The sequence below is a fragment of the Cupressus sempervirens genome, chromosome 11 (assembly GCF_028749045.1).
Source record: "Cupressus sempervirens isolate cs-2001-9-10 chromosome 11, ASM2874904v1, whole genome shotgun sequence".
NCBI classification, from domain to species: domain Eukaryota; kingdom Viridiplantae; phylum Streptophyta; class Pinopsida; order Cupressales; family Cupressaceae; genus Cupressus; species Cupressus sempervirens.
Window position 1 is genome coordinate 416,378,277 of NC_143128.1, and position 7,371 is coordinate 416,385,647.

The following is a 7,371-nucleotide window of genomic DNA, read 5'->3' on the forward strand; positions in this document are numbered from 1 at the left end:
AACAATTACATCACTACATATAGCCAATTTTCAATAGAGATAATATCTGTCCCAATGATTATATAGATGGATATTCCTAAAGGGATATTCATAAAGGACTAGGAAGAGATAAAGTCTCACCAAAGGATTATAAAGATGTGTAGATCCTAAAGGGATATTCATATAAAATTGGGAAGAGATAAAGTCTTTATCAAGGTTAATAAAGATGGACATGTATACCCCAAAATGTGCACTTCTCTAGGTATTTCTATTTGAGAGATCTCATGGATTGAGAGTCGCAAATGTCAACCTAGAGCTCCCTAGTCATGGAGTGCAAAGGAATACAAATGACAATAAGAGGACTCTTAGGTGAGCCTAAGAGATGCAACCCCTTGAAAGTACACCCTAAAATGGGAGATTCAAAGACAAAAGAAAGAGTGCTATGAGTGCTAGTGTCCAAGAGCTACCATGGAATGCTTATGAAAAATGCAACTAGATTATATGAAATGCAAAGAATGCAAACTAAGCTAATAGTATGAAAGTATTGCAATCCCTCTAATTAGCTAAGTGTATTATTCTAATGGATAAAGGAATCTATACTAACTTTATATGATGCAAAGTTATAATGGCATGCAAGTATGAAGATGAAGCCACAATATCCTCCACAAGCTCCAAGAGTACCTATAGAAAAACCTACATCATAACACTAATGAAAAGAAGATGGATTGAGATGAAGAGAGAGCTCCCTATTTTAAAGAAGTATGCATGGTGGAGATCATGAGGCAAGAATATACAATCAAGGGTAGAGGGTTGACTTTTGTATGATCTATTTGCAAGATCAATTCCACCAATAAGAAACAGTTGACTTTTGTATCTCCATATGGGACAAAAAGTCTTTTATTCTATTTCTATATTAGGGGAAATGATTTATGTATGCAACTTAGGATAAGAGGTGAAAGGAGTCTTTTTATTTAATTAAAGAGGGGACAAATATCTTTTAATTATATATGAACTTTAGGATAAAAAGGTCAAACTAAAGGGATAAATAAAATAAATTGATTTTGAAATACTCAATCTAGATATATGATTTAATAATTTATCAAAAATGTTGAGAAAGGGGCTAATGGCCTTGATGACCATTTTTGGGTGACTACAAGATACATCCTAAAAGGGATATTCGTAAAGGCCTAGGAAATTATATAGTATCTCCCAAGAATTATAGAGATGGACACATCCTAAATAGATATCCATAAAGATTTTAGAATAGATAAAGTCTCTCCTAAGGATTATGAAAATGAATACATCCAATATCCATAAAGTCCTAAAAAAATATGAAGTCTTTCCCATGTATTATACTGATGAATATAGTAAGTAAAGGATATCCATGAGGTTTTTAGGGGAGAAAGTTGTAATGAGAGGACTAGTCTAGAATGACCATAAGGTAATTAGAGCTCCATGAGGCCCTCTTTAAAGGGTTGTAACTTTATCACGAACTCTCCCTAAGGATCAAGGTTTCCATAAAGACTCATCATGGAAAAAATAATGTATAACAAAGGAGAATAAGATATCTTAAGATAAGTTACATCTTTTGAATTATTCTTCTTATTTTAAATTTAAAAATTATAGTTTTTAGATTTGATGAGTTTTAATATATTATGTAGTTCTAACCTCTATTGGAATGCGAGGATCATTGAGAGGAGGGAGAATTGGCAATCTATAAAACATTTTCACTTATAATTGTAAAACAATGACGTATATGCAACAATTATTTTAACATTATTAAGTATGTGTGCTTTAGATGAAAGATAAAATGAACAATAAAATAAATACAACAATTAGATCATGGACACCTTATTTAGAGTGGAAACTGTTAGAATCTGATAAGATTAATAACCCAGAAAACTAGTGCAAAGAATAAATATCTAAACTATGAATGCAAATGATACAAAATCAAAATAGCATCATAGAGTTAGTCTCCAAGAGAGTAATGCAAATGCTGCAAGCAAAATAGCATTAAGAGGATGCAAAAACAAGAGATTAAAAATACAAGCTAGGTAGCATGCTTATATAGGCTAGGAAGAGGGAGGAGGTGGCAACACCAACCAATGAGGAGCAACCATCTATCAGACTAAAGATAGCAAAGTATCTTCCCAAGATAGCTAATGGATGCTCACATGTAGGAAGGTGACACCTCACAACCATTCACCTAATAAGACATGCTTTATTAACCTAAGAAAGATTATTAAAAGTGTAGGAAAAACCTAGCAAAATAGGAAAAATAAAAAACTACACTAACACCCCCCCATAAGTGAAGCTTAGGTGGATGCTAACCTAGCAAAGCTATGAAAGCAGGGAAATGGGTCCTGACAACAAGGCCTGATCAGGTACCCAATACAAGAAAAAGAACTAGATGAAGGAAACTAAGCCTCCAATCTAGGAAATGTCCCAAAGAGAGGAACAAAAAAGAGCATGAAGCATCTCTGAAGCATGAAGTTGCAAACACTGTCAGAAGAAACTGCTGGAACCCCCATTGAAATAGTGCATGAACAGGTAGAGAAGACAAAGTCTGAAGAGCTGGTCAATCGAAGAGATGACCTCCAAAGGTAGGAATGAATGAGTGTCTATATAGTAGATGAACCATCTCACCGAAATGCATAGGTGCCTAGCCACTGCATCCGCCTAGTACATAGGAACAAAAACTGAATACGTAGATCACTCAACTGAACCAAAGAAGCAATAGAGCCAACAGGTGAACCCCCCCATAATGCTGAACAGGGAGAGGGGTGACAGGAACACTGAAATGCAATGCCAATAACATCTGCAAGAAGAAGAATCAGGAACACCAATAGTGCAATAGAAGTACAAGCACAGGATAAAGGGCGGTGTCACCAACACACTGCATGGGCTAATGTCGTGGAAGAAAAATTCACTTGACAAAGGTGGATGAGCACAAAATGGAAAAACATCATGACCCCCCATGGCACTTTATAACTGAGTGCGAGTACAAACAAACACAAGGTGTACAAGATCCCAGATATGAAAAAGCAGGCACTTTATCTCAGTGCATTTATAGAAAAAGGAATACAACAGAATAGAAGCATACAATGCTCAAAAGTCAGAAAGAAGAGTGAGCCAAAAGAACAGAAGAAGAGATTCTAGGACCTGTAGAATCCAAGTAATCCGCCAGAGTGCGAAAGTGAAAAACTCGAAGGAGAAAGAACCTGGAGCAAAATTTGGATAAAAGACCTCTACAACTGAATAACTCATAGAACCAGCTTTCCAACGATATCTGGTGAGCCCAAAAAAGAGTCTAAATGAGCGAGATATGGCTCCCGGAAGGCAAAATAGAACATTTGGCTTTGACTCCCAAAACAGGCAACCAAAATGTAGAAAAATAAAAAAAACGGTACCATCATCTCCATCTCAGAACTAGCTTTTCGACGCATTTTTCGAATCGAAAAAATACGTTCATATGCTCAAGTTATGGAAGAAAAACTGACAGGGCCTCCTCATGAAGAGCATATGCTAAAAGTGAAACTTGGGCACAATAATCAAGGAAACAAATAGCACCACTGTGATCTACTCAAAAAATTATGCACTTTCAAAAAAAAGAATTGCCTTGATATGAGGTCGTATGAGAAAGTTATGATCCTCTGAAGTTTTCAAAACGAGAACTGTGCACAGTCATGGCTGAGAATCTGCAATTTGTGAAGAATTCATGCATGAAAATCAAAAAACAACTCCACTAGTGGATAGAGCACAAAAAAATAGCCAAGTTCATAACAAGAATCATCAAAATTGGAGTCCATATGAGCAAGAACGAGACATGTGAAAACTGCGTTCAAATTTGTGACTGCCAACGGAGAGGGGTATGGCTGTAGCTTTGCATGCTCGATTTTGTAAAATATACAGCTTGCATGCAAAATCTAAAAGATACCCAGATGGTTTTTCGATGCTACAAACAAAACTTAGAAAGCATTTTCCTTGCTGATGTACAGAAGATGTTGTTGTAGTGTAAATCAAATGCCTTTAACAGTAAAAAATGGCTCCAAAAATAAAAAACTGACCCCAGCAACCAAAATATGACATGCAAATGCTAGATCAGCTTCCTAAGTCCATCAATGGCATGCTGGAACCTGCAAAACTGATTGAAAACTCCAAATATGCAAGTTGGTTGTCAGATTTGAGATTGAAACCCCAGAGAAAAACCATTTTTGTCAAAACTTTTCTGATTCTCAGGATCATCCAAAGATGCAAGAGAAGAGCATACTTCATTTTTCAAAAAACTACAATAAAGTTTATTTGCCCCCCTCGAATCTCTCAAATAAGGAAACTAAAATCTACTCTTGCACATAGAAAAGCTCTGATACCATGTTAGAATCTGATAAGATTAATAACCCATAAAACTAGTGCAAAGAATAAATATCTAAACTATGAATGCAAATGATACAAAATCAAAATAGCATCATAGAGTTAGTCTCCAAGAGAGTAATGCAAATGCTGGAAGCAAAATAGCATTAAGAGGATGCAAAAACAAGAGATTAAAAATACAAGCCAGGTAGCATGCTTATATAGGCTAGGAAGAGGGAGGAGGTGGCAACACCAACCAATGAGGAGCAACCATCTATCAGACTAAAGATAGCAAAGTATCTTCCCAAGATAGCTAATGGATGCTCACATGTAGGAAGGTGACACCTCACAACCATTCACCTAATAAGACATGCTTTATTAACCTAAGCAAGATTATTAAAAGTGTAGGAAAAACCTAGCAACATAGGAAAAATAAAAAACTACACTAACAGAAACCCCTTCATGGTCAAAAATCACTTTTTCAAGTCCTTTTAGTATGTCTCACTTAGCAAATATACCTCATACAACATATGTTAGGCCTTGCACAACCAAACTACCTCAAATAGAATTAACTTAGCCTCACATTTCATTTACTTTGCCTCGCATAGCCAATGTTGGGAGCACCCAGTCTAGGAGCACTAATCCCTTAAAGTTTTATAAATACTTATTCCAAGGAGAACTCACACTTATCTATTTTAAGAACACCCATTCCAAGGAGCACGAGAACCTATTTGAATATCTTAAAATATTATATTAGAGGGTTACTCTATTTCCATACATTTCATTTGATATAAATTGCAATCTAATTTTAATTACGAAACTCTCTCCTTCTCATTCTATTCTCATCAAGAATATTGTTCAAGATAATACCAATCATTATTTTAACCATGCGCAGTCAATGTGTTCTATCTGCTTCTCACTTGTAACAACAATGACGAGCATGACAATTATGTTCATTGTATTCTCACAATGTCTACAAAATAATCACTACTACTTGTTGATACAAAAAAATTCTATTTATGAACCAGCTAACCAATTTATATATGAAGAAAATAAAATTTCAAACATAAGCATTAATAAATTCAAATCATCGTTGGATTCAAATCTACAACTTGTCAAAATATATTCTAGTCAATGGTCATTGTTTTACACTCTTTATCAACTCATAAACAAATATAATATAGATATAAATATTAAATATATTATGATCAATAGATGACAAACTAAAAAACTAAATGAATTAAATCATCGACTACATTCTTCAATATCTTATTAAAATTTGACAACCCAATTCATTGTCTTAACAATAGATCTAATTTATATATATCCATTTTAACCATTTCACTGCATTTTCATATGTATCAACAAGAAAAATAAATTAGTAGTGAATTCATATATACAATATTTAGATATACCTTATAGACTTGGTGATCAATTCCGCATTTGTGCTTCTTGTTGATTGGCACAGTCACAGATGTGTCGATATTCCATCCACATTTTATTCACTATAAGTTTTGTATTGTTAGACATATATTTTTGGTTCTTCCTTCCATCAATCTTCTTAAAAAATGTAAAATCATTATTACCATCTCATTTCTCTTCACATTTATGTTGATTGTAAAGTCTTCATTATCAACACTAGCTTTGCATATATCATAAACAATCTGTGTCTATCAACATACTTCAAAAATAGCAATATCTTTCTATCCAAACACACACACCCTACAACCTTGGTTTTCATCTTTCATATATACTATTGATTAATTTCAAATCAAGAAACATTATTGATCTAAATTAAATGTCAAACTCTTTTGTTTGCAAAGTGAATCTATATTTTCTATAAAGAAAATAATTCTAGGAGAAAGTGTTGTTTAAACCCATCTATATCTTTAGCAAATTGAAACTCTCTAAGAACCAATATCAGTTATGAATTGGTTTTACAATACTTCTAAAAATGTTTTGTGTTTAAAGAATATTAGTATTCTAATAAACCAAACTCCATGTTTACAAAAACATTTGTTTCTCTTTGTAAGAAATGATAAACTAGAGCATAGAAAGAAAACAATCCAAGTAAGTTAAGTGTGAAATAATGTTACTATGAGATAAACCAACATTCAAGAGCATACACCAAAGTAGTTCAAAAACGGAGACAAGGATTTGAAAGGGGAAAGCAAAGAAAACCCCTTGTGAGTATTATGAATGAAGTCAAATTCCTAGAGAAGAGAGAGAGAAAGTGGTGGAGAAAAATAGCTCAATACAATAACATCAAAGTGATGTGTAAAGAAGAAAGAGGATGAAGCATCTATTTTAAAGAGATAAGAAAGGAGTTGAATGTGTTCACATGTGTAACTCCCATTTCTATGAATGCCACATTCATAATAAGTGTGTGCAAAGTGTCAAGATCCTCTTAAGGAGGATAAACTAAATTACTTCATAAAGGAATTATAAAATGAGTTGTCCTCACATGTGGAATAGAGGACAAGTAAATGAAATGTCCTCCACATGTGCACAATAGGACAAACTACATTTAGGGATCCTTGGAATATCCCAAATTAAATACATCCAAGGAAAGATTAATATTTCTAACACCTTCCCTTAATCTTTACTTGGGGAGCTTACACCAACCGGTTGTAAACTTAAATTTTTACAATGAAATTGAAATCTCTCTTTAGAAAATAGTTTTGTCAAAATATCAGACACTTGATGTCCATCCTTACAATAAAGGAGGGTAACTTGCTTGTCTTCAACTTGTTCTCGAATGAAGTGATGTTGAAGAGAAATATGTTTTGTCCTCACATGAAAAATTGGATTTTTTGCTAAGGCAATGACACTTTGATTGTCACAATGTAATGGAGTAGGTGCTTGTTGAGGTAGACCCAAATCTGCAATAATTCTTCTAAGCCATAAAGCTTCCTTATAGGCATTAAGACAACCTTTGTATTTGACTTCTATTGAGAAAAGAGAAATAGAGTGTTTTTTCTTACTTTTCCAAGAAATTGTACTCAAACCAAGAAAGAAACAATATCCACAATTAGATTTCCC